The 12,746-nt window shown below is 37.3% G+C and overlaps 1 protein-coding gene across 1 annotated transcript in view; it reads right to left on the minus strand.

The window, feature by feature from the left end:
- THSD7A (thrombospondin type 1 domain containing 7A) overlaps positions 1-12,746 on the minus strand; it is a 484,105-nt gene that overhangs the window by 50,283 nt on the left and 421,076 nt on the right. The window lies entirely within an intron of this gene.

Below are 12,746 nucleotides of genomic sequence, written 5' to 3' on the forward strand. Positions count from 1 at the left end.
CAAAAACACCCATTTTTTCCCAAGCGTTTTATAGTTTTAGTTCTTATATTGATGTATATAATTCATTTTGAGTTAAGCTAAAAATGTCTAAAGTCACTTACAAATCCATGTCATCAGTAACCAAATTATTTAATGTTTATAAAAGACAATTAATTAACAAAACCCAACTATTTCCAAATATTATCAAAACTGCTTTAGTAAAAGAACACTAGTATTTCATATATAATAAATTATTGAAATATTTCTAGAATTTCATTTCCTACCTTGTGTGTGTGTGCGTGCTAAGTTGTATCTGACTTTTTGCAACCCTATGAACTGCAGCCTGCCAGGATTCTCTGTCCCTGGGATTCTCCAGGCAAGAATACTGGAGTGGGTTGCCATGCCCTCCTCCAGGGGATCATCCTGACCCAGGGATTGAACCCGCATCTCTTATGTCATCTGCACTGGCAAGCAGATTCTTTACCACTAGTGCCACCTTTCTTGGCTTGCAAAAGATCAAAATAACTGCAAAAACAAACCTCTAACCTTTTGTCATTCAGTAATTATAACTGACAGTAGACTCAAATTATTTTTTTGTCACTACTTCAGAGTAACAGATAAATTGAAATTCTTTCCATTTTATCTGCTGAAGTACAATGGCATTGGTGAAATGTGTCATGTCTGACTTCAGTTTGATTCACATTGTATTATTAAGTAAGCAGATATAAAATTTTTATGTTTGATCTTCCAATAGAGTATTCCAGAAAATGTCTCTCCAATAAAACTCAATCTATTAAATTGCTGAAAGATACAAATTAGGCACTAAGATAAAGACAAAACTGTGAAAGAGTATAATGCTTAGCATTCCATTTTAATTTTCTAATGTGTAACAACATTCAATAATTGCCTGTCATGTTTATCTCGTACAATTAAAATCCTTAATGCTACTAGTGAACTGCCAGATAAGCATTCCCCTGCCTTCTCCACTAGGATCATTTTTGAGGGCAATTAACACCAAACGATCATGGGGGATAGAAAGACAGAAACATCTGAAGCGTTTTAAGGCTAAATAAACTGCTGGCATCTTGAAGCAATTTATGGTTCCCGAGAATGCTGGAATAAAATAAATGACTTCACAATGAGGGTGTTAAAACTTGGTAGCTCAACACAGAATATGACACATGAAAAAATCAAACTCCTGAATTTTGATTGTAGTTTTTCTATCTATATCTGTTCTGATGGCTGCTTTCAGGTTGAAATGAATACAGAATTAGCAGGCTTTGAGTGGCAACCAGAGGACCTTTGAGATACATCCAGTCACCTCATCCATATGAATTATGAATGTGCAGATAAAGTAGCTTTCAACAACTTTCCCAATTATGATATTGTGCTGTTGAAAGGTGTACTGTTGATAGATTAAAGAATTCATTTTGAAAGCACGTGGAACATATTGGTTGGTTCTGATTTACAGCTGTGTGAATGAGTTCTGCTGGCACTCCATTGGAAACATCTAGATTAATCTCAAAAGTGACCTGAAAAATCTATCCTGCTTAAATGTGTGTTATATGCACATGACTGCAATTGCAAATGAGAACATTTAGCTAGAAGTTTATCTACTATGGTCCTTATGGATTTGAAAATACTGAAAAAGGTCACTGTAAAAAAGTTTCAAAATGAATATTCTTTTGTAATTATATATTAAGAACAGATAACTTGAAAAGCTGGGGAAACTAAACTACCATGTATATATCCAAACTTCTATAATCAACTCTTCTACCTATAACATTCTTATATTCAGTGTATGAAAGGTTATGAATCAACCCTGGGCAATTAAAATGTTCATAATGAAGTATTCAGGTAAGTTTATGTAACTGCAATAAACAGTTATTTTTATTTGTATATTTTTGTTTCATATACATGTGAAGACATATCTCTTCATATCTACTAGGTACTTATAGACTTTCTCAGAAAATTTCAACATTAGTTTTAATTGCTGTCAAATTTTGTAGCTGTTGCTCTTCCAATACTGATAGCTTACCCAATGACTAGGAGCACTCAGATTCAGACAGTATACCTATGTAGTTCACGATCAAGGCCATTTCTAACAGCAAACTCTAAAACGCTGCTGTATAATGAAGACTTCGGCTGTTCTGTTTCTCTGATTCCTGGCAGACAGCTTCTAAGCTCTGAAATTTCTTGAGTGACAGGAGTATCTTTGTTATTCATGGTGGGCCTCTTAGACTACATGTGAGTTTATGTGAAGATGTCTAAGGAAGGAGGATGACTATACCACGAAGACCAACCATGTATTTAAAAAGCTTGGGGCTTTCAGCTTCTTGATATCCTCCCAGCCTCCCGGGAGAGGAGATTGAGTTTAACTGTGTAGTCAATGATTCAACTAATAATGCCTACATAATAACTCCTTCCCCGCTAGCAAACTCTGGATACAAAAGCTCAGGCTGGTAAAGGACATCCATGGGCTAAGGCGGTGATGTCTCCTGGTTCGACGGGGCGGGAGCCTGTGTTTGGGACCCTCCCAGCCCTTGTCTGTGTGTCCCTTCTATTGACTGGTTCCGATTTTTATCCTTTTGCTATAATAAAACTCTAATTGTAAGTATGGTGCTTTCTGAGTTCTCTGGATCATCCCAGTGAATTATTGAACCTGAGGGAATAGTGGGGACCCCGAAATCTGTGGCCAGTTGGTCAGAAGCAAGGCTCACCTGGGATCCCCGAACATGCACAGTTCATGTCTGAAGCGAGAGCAGTCTTGCAGAGGACTGAACCCTTAACCCGTGAAGTTTAGCCCAAGTCCAGGTAGTTAGTGACAGAAATGAATTCTACTTTCAGATGTAAATTTTATTTAAAAAGGAAATAAACTTATTTATGCAAGAGCCCATGTCCAAAATTTACTTATTCAACCAAAATAAAAACTTTGAGAATAATTATATACATGAAGGCATTTATGGACTTTTCCTCCCCAAATCTAACATTTATAATTTTAACTAATATTATATTAAAAATTAGAAAAAAAAGTTCTAAGAACCCATTTTGGAAATAGGGCTTTGTCAGCAATATAAACATATTTGATAGAGTGTTCAGATTATGAAGTAATAGGAAACAAATTCACTTTGAAACAGTAGAGTGATTTATTTTTAACTGGATCCTTCAGGGCACTGTTCTTTTAGTCAACAAGAATCACACAATGACATGAAGTATTTCCAAAGGATGATCTTTATACACTAGTTTGTTGGGTTCTTGGCATCCCTGGTGGCTCAGACAGTAAAGAATCTGCCTGCAGTGTGGGAGACCTGGGTTTGAGTCCTGGGTTGGGAAGATCCTAATAAGTGTTAAACATGATTTTTATAAATTACATGGTCAAGCAAGTTGGAAAGTTGTTGCATTAAACTAAGTTGGTCTTTTTACCCTGGGCTTTCTTTTTTTTTATGTTATTTGTTTGCTAACATGAACTGTGCATCTCTAGGAGAATGACTCACACACTGCATATACGCTTCTTAACTTTTTCCTACAGCATCTCACTGGACCAGTAAGAAACAGATCATTCCGATAGGTTTGTAATGCAAACTGGATTCATGTTTTGAGCTGTACCGAATTTTAATGTTTAATTAGACCTTTTTTATGTCCATTTCTAGATAAGGGAAAAAATGCAAAAGCTAACAAACAAAAACAAAACCCCTAAACTTAAGAAAATTTCTTCTTAGTTTATACTTTAAAGTTTTAAAGAAGTAAAGGTGAAACTTATGGCAAAGAGAGAGGGAAACTGTTATGCAGATAAACTTCTTGAATATTTTTTTAATGACTATTTTAAATGACCATTTCGTGTTTATGCAGATTAACTACAATTTCCTGTCAGGGCTAAACTGGCTTTCAATGTAACAATGAAAAAATGGCTAAACACTGGAGAATAAATGCAAGTGAAGATGTTCCTTTTAAATTTAACTTTAAAATGTCCACAAATATGTTGGAGTGCTCTCAGGTTACTTTTTGAGCCCATTGATATGGTTTATGTCTAATATAAACCATATGGTTTATGTCTAATTCTTCATGCATTTACAAAAAAATTCCTATGTATAAGCCTTGCTCACTATATAACCATTTTGATGATACTTTGAAGTAGAAAAAGACCAGGGATCGAACTTTAGTTTCCTGTGTTGCCTGCATTGCAGATGGATTCTTTACCCACTGAGCCACAGGGAGAGTCCTGAAATGAGAACACACTCAACTAAAGGGTATTAGACTATATTCAACTAATGGGTATTACAGTTACTTTGGACTTGCAGGGCATTAATATAACAGGATTCTATATGAGGGTCAGTTAGTATCTATAAGAATTATTAAACCTTTTAATACAATAGGCTTCCCTGGTGGCTCAGTGGTAAAGAAGCTGCCTGCAATGCAGGAGATGCCGGTTCCATTCCTGGGTCAGGAAGATCCCCTGGAGGAGAAACTGGCAGCCCACTCCAGTATTCTCCCACAGACAGGAGCCTGGAAGGTTATAGTCCCTGGGGTAGCAAAAAAGTCGGACAAGACTTAGTAACTAACAACTACAACACCCTCAACGACAACATAACACAACATGAGTAATGAACAACTTGGTGGTTTTATCAATCAAATTATCATAGTTATCAGCAAGATTACCACACCTAATCATTTCCCTGAAGTTAGTGTTATCTTAGGGCTTCCCTTGTGGCTCAGCTGGTAAAGAATCAGCCTGCAATGCGGGAGACCTGGGTTCGATCCCTGGGCTGGGAAGATCGCGGGGAGAAGCAAAGGCTACCCACTCCAGTATTCCAGCCTGGAGAATTCCACGGGCTGTCTAGACTGTGGGGTTGTCTCAAACAGTTGACAGGACTGAGCGACTTTCCCTCACTCACTCAGTGTTCTCTTTCCTCTAAGGCATTGGGGCGGGGGAGGGGTCAGAGCGCAAAACAAAGGACGTGGAATAAAACATAATAGCAGATATTGTTGATAAAGACAAAGGTACATAGATTTTTCTCTGCTGCGGTTGCAAATAATGAATTGTCCTTGGTACTTAAATTTTATTTTAAGCAGTGAAACACTTTGTTCCTAAAAGGTAGAAAGCCCAGTTCGTGTATGGAGTATCCTGGAGGCTATGTTTGGCCGCCTGGCCTGAGAGGCTCCATGGAGCCCAGTTTAAAACCTTATAAGTACTAGTTAAGTTGAGGTCTCTGTGACATGGAACACACAGAACTAAGGGATAACACCAGAAGTATTCCCATCTCATACAGCGTGAATGGCAGCTGCAGGAAAACTGCCAAGGAAAGTCACCCTCAACCTCTACGGTCCTCCTTCAGGGAGCCTGTTAGGAAATAATGCTGGTACCCACACTTTATTTATCCTCCACCCTAGGCACCTGGTTTCTTTTTGTGCCCACATATCCACAGTGGCCCCTTCTTCATTTTCCTGGTTCTTTAAACTTGCATCTTCTACCTCAGGAAAAGTCTCTCACTCTCTGCCTGTCTTTTTACATCTGAAGGAAAAAGATCTCATTCGTGAAAGATGACTTTAAAAGCAACACTAGCTTTATCTGTGTTATCAAATGAAAGGTTTAAATTCTGAAACGGATTAAGACATCAGAAAAATACTACAAACTGAAAAAGTTTCCTAGAGAAATCAGCACGCCATTTCAGCTCATTTAAAAAATTTTAAAAAATTGCCTGTTTTTCTGGTTTAATGAAACATGCTCTTCCTCAAATACAGGCATCTACTACAATAAGGAATAATTTCTCACTTCATTTTGTTTCTAATTAACCTTTAACGTTAAACTTATATCATCTTCTATAGAATTTCATTACAAAAAGGAAAACATTCCATGTATATTATGGTTCAGTGGTCATGTAGGTTATTTCAAAATCTACTTTCTTCATATCCATAATTAATTTTCTCAGATGTACTCTGAGCTCCACAATGTCTTAAAAGTACATGTTCTTGATCTAAAATTTACTTGTAAATTGAGTACTCTCTGAATTTAAAAAATTTCAGTTGGGCACTTGTACAAGAAATACACTTAGGATGCATTCCTTTTCTAAGTTTTGTTGATGGTCTTTTTTTTTGTTCCCATAAATTCTAATAGGAAAAAAAACCCCACACTTGGTGGCACGTATACAAGAATTTCTGACTGATAGGGCAGCATCCAGCATTTACAGTTCCTTACAACACTGAGGGATGATCATTCAAACATGATACCTGTTTTCAAATCATCCACATCATAACTGCAGGAAACTGGTGAAATAAAGATGGAGCTCATTTAGGTTATTATGCAATAATATTAAATGTTGCCATAGGGTGAGCTATCATTATAAAATGAAAATATCTTACTAAGAAGCCTTTGTTTCACTTGTAAAGTTTGCAGAGCTCTCTTTTTATTAAAATAATTAGTATTGCAGTACAAACCCCCTATGAAGCAACCTGTAAGAATGACTGTGGGTGCCAGAAAGGGTTTTGCAAAATATCAAACTTTAATGGGCATACTCTGAACCCCACTGATGCTTCCAAAACTAACTGCTAAAGTCATTAATTACTGTCCAGAAGGTTCTCTGTGATACCATTCATAAACATGCTAGGCAAAGAGAGAAAGCATGAAAGAATCAATATAAATCATTATATTTTAGAATTAATGTTAAAGGGAAACTAATCTTATACAACTGAGACATTAGACAGACTATGCTGAACAATTCAATAGTGACTCTAGTTAAAAGACTGAAATAATTAAAAGAGTGTAATGTGTCCTGGAGCAAGTAGTACAGCTATCTGAATGCCAGCATGATGGTCAAAAGGCAGTATAAAGTCCTAGAATTTAGTCACTGGATTTTGAATACTGAGTGCACAAAGTCAAAAGCACGCACAACACTTTAACACGATACCGTACTCTGTTTATGAATAGAGCAGTAAATAAACACAGAGCTTTCTCCTATTTCTCTGTCTGAGCCAGAAAAAGACTTTCCTCATCCTCAGGGCAATCGTTAACTTGCCAATATCCTTTCACAGAAGATCCCACAGAACTCATTCTGTTTTCAAAATTATACCTAAATAGGCATTCACTTTATAAAGATCCATATTTACAAATTTTAAAAACTTCCTAATGTTTGTGCCCCTCCCCACAACTGGTAAGCAAGTGAACTATCACCCGCTAGGTGTTGATTATTTTGACACCCTCTGCATACCCCCACCTTCCCGCCATCTTGTCAGAATGCAGATTCTGACTCAGCAGCTCTGCAATGTGGGCTGAATTTCCAGTGGCTTTTCTGGAATGTCTGTGCTGCTGGTCTGAGTAAGAAGGGTTCAAATCCCAGTTGGCAAATGATAGCCTAGGCTGACAGCCTATTTTTGTAAATAAAGTTTTATTGGAACATACCTGTGCAATCCACTCACATCTTGTTTCTGGCTGCTTTCATGCTATAACTGCAGAATTGGGTAGTGGTTACAGATACCTTTTGGCCTGCAAAGCCTGAGATATTTGCTTTTGGCCCTTTAGGAAAACATTTGATTACAAGTAATTTAACCATAGACAGTGGAGCCTGGTAGGCTACAGTCCACAGGGTCGTAAAGAGTCAGACAGGAATGAAGCAACTGAGTGCACATGCAACTTAACCTAAAAGCTGATTCTCAAGTTTCCTCAGAGTCTGTCCAAGCTGGTAAGTATTTGCTAGGTATCAACAGCAATATATAAAATTACTTTTAGGTGATAGAAGACCTAAGTATACATAACAGCATGGGCTCAAGAAAAACAGTCCTATGAGATAGGCTTTCCTGCTTCTTTGACATTAACAGATGATAAAACATCACAAATAAAAATGAGTTCAATTTTAGAATATCTGTTGATGGTGCATTGTGGCTTAAACTCAATATGAGGAACATCAAAGACAAATATGCTGAGAGTAAAGATTGAAGAGAAGTGTCTGGAAGAAATTACATAATTCAAAGAGCTCAAGATTTGAGTATCTGGCACTTTTACAATTTATCTCATTCACCTTGAAAGTGTTGTTTTGAGATAAATCTAATAGAAATGTTATTCCTTATTTTCTCAAGGGAAGTTGAGTGGACACAAAGAGAATTAAATAAAACTTCAATATTCCCAACTGAAGCTATAAACATAGGCTGGGAAAAAGCAAGTTGTCACACTTTGCTAATATAAACCAAGAGATAAGCTGTTGTCCAAATCTGGTGTTGTACAAATCAGGCAATTCTGAACCTACCTACAATTTAGTAGGCAGAGAGAAGCACGCATACTTGATGAAGAGCATACAGAAAGTTTGTGGCATGTATATGTTTATTCCAAAGATCTTAGTTCTCAGTGATCTGTTTGATTATATCCCAGAACTGTGACACAGAGAGAAGGACACTGTTTTAAAAAAGTGTCCAAGCTTGAATGTAGATCAAACATAGCTATAAAAATTCTCTCCAACTCTTCACTCATTCATTCATTCTACAAACACTTACTGAGCACCTACTGTTCTAGTGCTTGGGACACATGAGTGAATAGAATAGTCAAAGATAACTTCATCAATCTACGTTTTTGTACAGGAGATTCAACATAGATAAAAATATAATAAACAAATTGCATGGCATGTTATAGAGTGATACATGCTTTTGAAATACAAAATGTTGAGCAGAAAAAGGGGTTTTGGGTGATCTGGGTTGGTTTGAGGGATAGCATAATAAAATCTGCCACATTTCAATAAGAATCTTGTATACAAGATTGCATAAGCTAGGTTACCTCTATGATTCTTCAAAATATAGAGGTTAAATGATATCATAATTCCAGAAGTTCTACCTCTTGTTATGTGAAATTTTAAGAGTGATTAACTGGAGAAGTACCTAGGACTATGTGCATAGGCAATCAATTTCTAGTAAACCAATCAAGTTCTTTGGAACAGACCCTGATGCTGGGAAATACTGAGGGCAGGAGGAGAAGGAAGCAACAGAGACTGAAATGGTTGGATGGCATCACTGAATCAATGGACATGAGTTTGCGTAAACTCTGGGAGATAGTGAAGGACAGGAAAGCCTGGCATGCTGCAGTCCATGGGGGCAAAGAGTTGGATGCGAGTTAGTGATCAACAACAACAACAATCAAGGTCTTAGAGGATTCTAGCAGTGAGGAGAAAATGTGTAATTTGGTTTTTGAGTGATTTACAGTCTGTTGCCAATAGTGACACTGTCCAAGATTTCATAGCAAAAGTAAATATATATAGTTTGTATTATGAGGTTAGGAGAGATAATAGCCAAAAATCTATTCATATATTAACATTTGCGTGGGAACTATATTTAATACCATGTATCAGGAAGGGTGAACATTTATTTGGCTCCCAGGTATACTTTAAGATCTGATTTTTGGAGTATTGGTATTGCTTTTCAGTACAGAGTCTATCACTATGAGAAATTCCAGACAGAACTGTGCCTTGAGTTACAGATGTTTTTAAAAAAAATGGTAACCACATGGGAAATGACCTAAAATAATATACTTAAACTGATGACAGTCAAACTGTTTTTATCAGTATAATAACTGATAATATGATCCACAGATGGATAACACAGATTAGATAGAAATGCCATAAGGCCACTATTGAACAGGACAGGGGATTAGTGTCTTTGCACTGCACACACTTGGGGATCAATTTTATGTTTAAACTGAAAGCTGTAAGAGACTTTTCTTGAAAGCCACTTTAAAATCCCATTTCCACCACACATCTGGAAAGCTGATTTGGCTGAGCAAAGGCAGGGGTCATAGAAACTGCAATTTAGAGAACGCCTAGGATAGAGTACCAAAGTGATAGCATTCCGCTATCAGGATTGACAGAACATCAGTAGTAATTCCAAAGACATCAGGCAATAGAGAGTCAATTTCCTCAGATTTTGAGTAAAACTGTTAGTAAACACTAAAATATCCCACTGGATATGCATCATAGATCAGATTTACTGAGAAAGGAGTGATGCTGGATAGACACAAAGAACTAAATTGGAACAGTTCACTTGAAGATCTTTGATCCTTTCACAATTTCCGTGAACTTCAGTGCTTCCAGGGACCCACCTTTTTCCTAGATATGCTTTTCTTTTAAAATACAGAACTGAATTCTTCATGCTTCGAATCGAGAGTGCTTAGGCAGGAAGTCTACTGCTTTCGGTCAATTTCAGTTTTTTCTGTAGTTAGACTTTTTTCAAGGGATCAGACTTTTTTTTTGGAGAAGACTCTTGAGAGTTCCTTGGACTGCAAGGTCAAAGCAGTCAATCCTAGAGGAAATCAATCCTGAATATTCATTGGAAGGACTGATGCTGAAGCTGAAACTCCAATACTTGGCTTCCTGATGCGAAGAGCTGACTCGCTGGAAAAGACCCTGATGCTGGGAAAGATTGAAGGCAGGAGGAGAAGAGGATGACAGAGGATGAGATGGTTGGATGGCATCACTGACTCCGTGAACATGAGTTTGAGCAAGCTCCGGGAGTTGGTGATGGACAGGGAAGCCTGGTGTGCTGGAGTCCATGGGGTCACAAAGAGTTGGACATGACTGAGTGACTGAATTGAACTGAAACATTTTCATGAGAGTCACAAGATATTTTTAAAGTTTTCTTTTTCTTTTTTTTTTCTAAAAATAAGATTGACTGTTAAGTAGTTTACTGAAGCACTCATGCATCTAATTAGCAGATCAGGGTAAAAGAGAGAACAGATGAGAGTCATTCTGAAAGCTTACAGGCTATATTAAAAACAAATGATTATCTTGGTGATTCACTACGAGTAACAATTTAAAATGTGAGCAAACACTTACATGCTGCAAGTCAGGAGAAACATTTTTAAGTGATCTTCAGTTTTACATTTTAATGACTCACTATGGATCTACATTATCATCATTTCACCTCAGAATGGGAAGTGCATTTCCATTTTTCCTGCTATTTATGGCACCTATGTTATTTAACTTACGGAGAGTACGTCACATGAAATGCCGGGCTGGGTGAAGCACAAGCTGGAATCAAGACTGCCAGGAGAAATATCAACAATCTCAGATGTGCAGATGATACCACTCTAATGGTAGAAAGTGAAAAGGAACTAAAGAGCCTCTTAATGAGGGTGAAAAGAAGAGAGTGAAAAAGCTGGCTTGGATACTCAACATTCAAAAAACTAACATCATGGCATCTGGTCCCATCACTCCACGGCAAATAGAAGGGGAAAATGTGGAAGCAGTGATAGATTTTATTTTCTTGGGCTCCAAAATCACTGCAGACAGTGATTGCAGCCATGATATGAAAAGACGCATGCTCTTTGGAAGGAAAGCTATGACAAACCTCGACAGCATATTCAAAAGCAGAGACATCACTTTGCCAACAAAGATCTGTATAGTAAAAGCTATGGTTTTTCTAGTAGTCATGTACAACTATTAGAGTTGGACCATAAAGGAGGCTGAATGCCGAAGAATTGACGCTTTTGAACAGTGGTGCTGGGGAAGACTCTTGAGAGTCCCTTGGACAACAAGGATATCAAACCAGCCAATCCTAAAGGAAATCAGTCCTGAATATTCACTGGAAGGACTAATGCTGAAGATCCAGTACTTTGCCCACATGATGCAAAGAGCTTACTCTTTGGAAAAGACCGTGATACTGGGAAAGATTGAAGGCTAAAAGAGAAGGGAGTGGCACAGGATGAGATGGTTAGATAGCATCACTGACTCAATGAACTTGAGCAAAGTCTGGGAGATAGTGGAGGACAGAGGAGCCTGGTGTGCTGCAGTTGATGGGGTCGCAGAATCGGATACACTGACTTAGCGACCAAACAACAAAAATATTATTTGATACAGAGAATAAAAAAGCAATTACTCTTACCGAAGCTTTTCAAGGCACGCTAAACTTAATATTGTTCTAAATGCATAGAATAACCTTAAATTTAGAAATGCACATATACAAAATTCTTATATCCAGAACTTCAACATAATGGAATATTATAATGGGGGCTCCTAACACTAGACTTTGATATAACAGTAATTATTAGATAAGGTAAAAAAAAGTCAGGGTTTTTGGAAACTTCATTTTGGGAACAGATTTAAGAGATTCCATAAGTGTGTCACCCCGATACCCCATAATGGTTTATATATGTGAGATGATCCTATTAGTTCATGTTGTCTTCTGAACTATATAATAAAACTGGAGGAGTTCTGTTCCAATAGCAGAAGTTATTGCAGCAAGGTTGGAGGGTAACTACCATGTACCTCTCTCCTCATAGTTTAATTCATCTTTCTTAGGTCACCTCCCTGAAGGGAGGAAGATCACTGTCCAGTGTTTGCAAATACTGGTACAAACAATATTTTGTGATATTCGTGACATCCTCAAGTGACATCCGTGATTCAGGCTGACCCATAGGAAACTGATCTCATTCCATAATAAAATGACAGATACATTAAAAGAATGAAGAAATATTGCTTAAAGCTGACTGTATTATGATGTAGAACCAAAGAGTTCACTACATACTTAGGTTAAAACCACTCTTTACAAACTTTTGGCAACTCATTAACACAGTACCTTAGCTTCTTTTTTTGATATACTTTTTGTTTTTTTGGAAAACAAAAATTTCCTAACTCTATGTGCCTTTTTCTAGTTTTGTTTGTTTGGGCCAGTCTCAACTTAATGATGAATAAACAAGAGATGCTCGAGTTTTCACGAATTATGGCTTTCAATCTTTCTCCTCTGCCACTGAATGTGCCTTAGGCATGAATCTTGCCAGTTCAGTTCTTAAAAGTCTGTCT

This window comes from Oryx dammah, unplaced genomic scaffold, assembly GCF_014754425.2.
Source record: "Oryx dammah isolate SB20612 unplaced genomic scaffold, SCBI_Odam_1.1 HiC_scaffold_18, whole genome shotgun sequence".
Lineage (NCBI taxonomy): Eukaryota > Metazoa > Chordata > Mammalia > Artiodactyla > Bovidae > Oryx > Oryx dammah.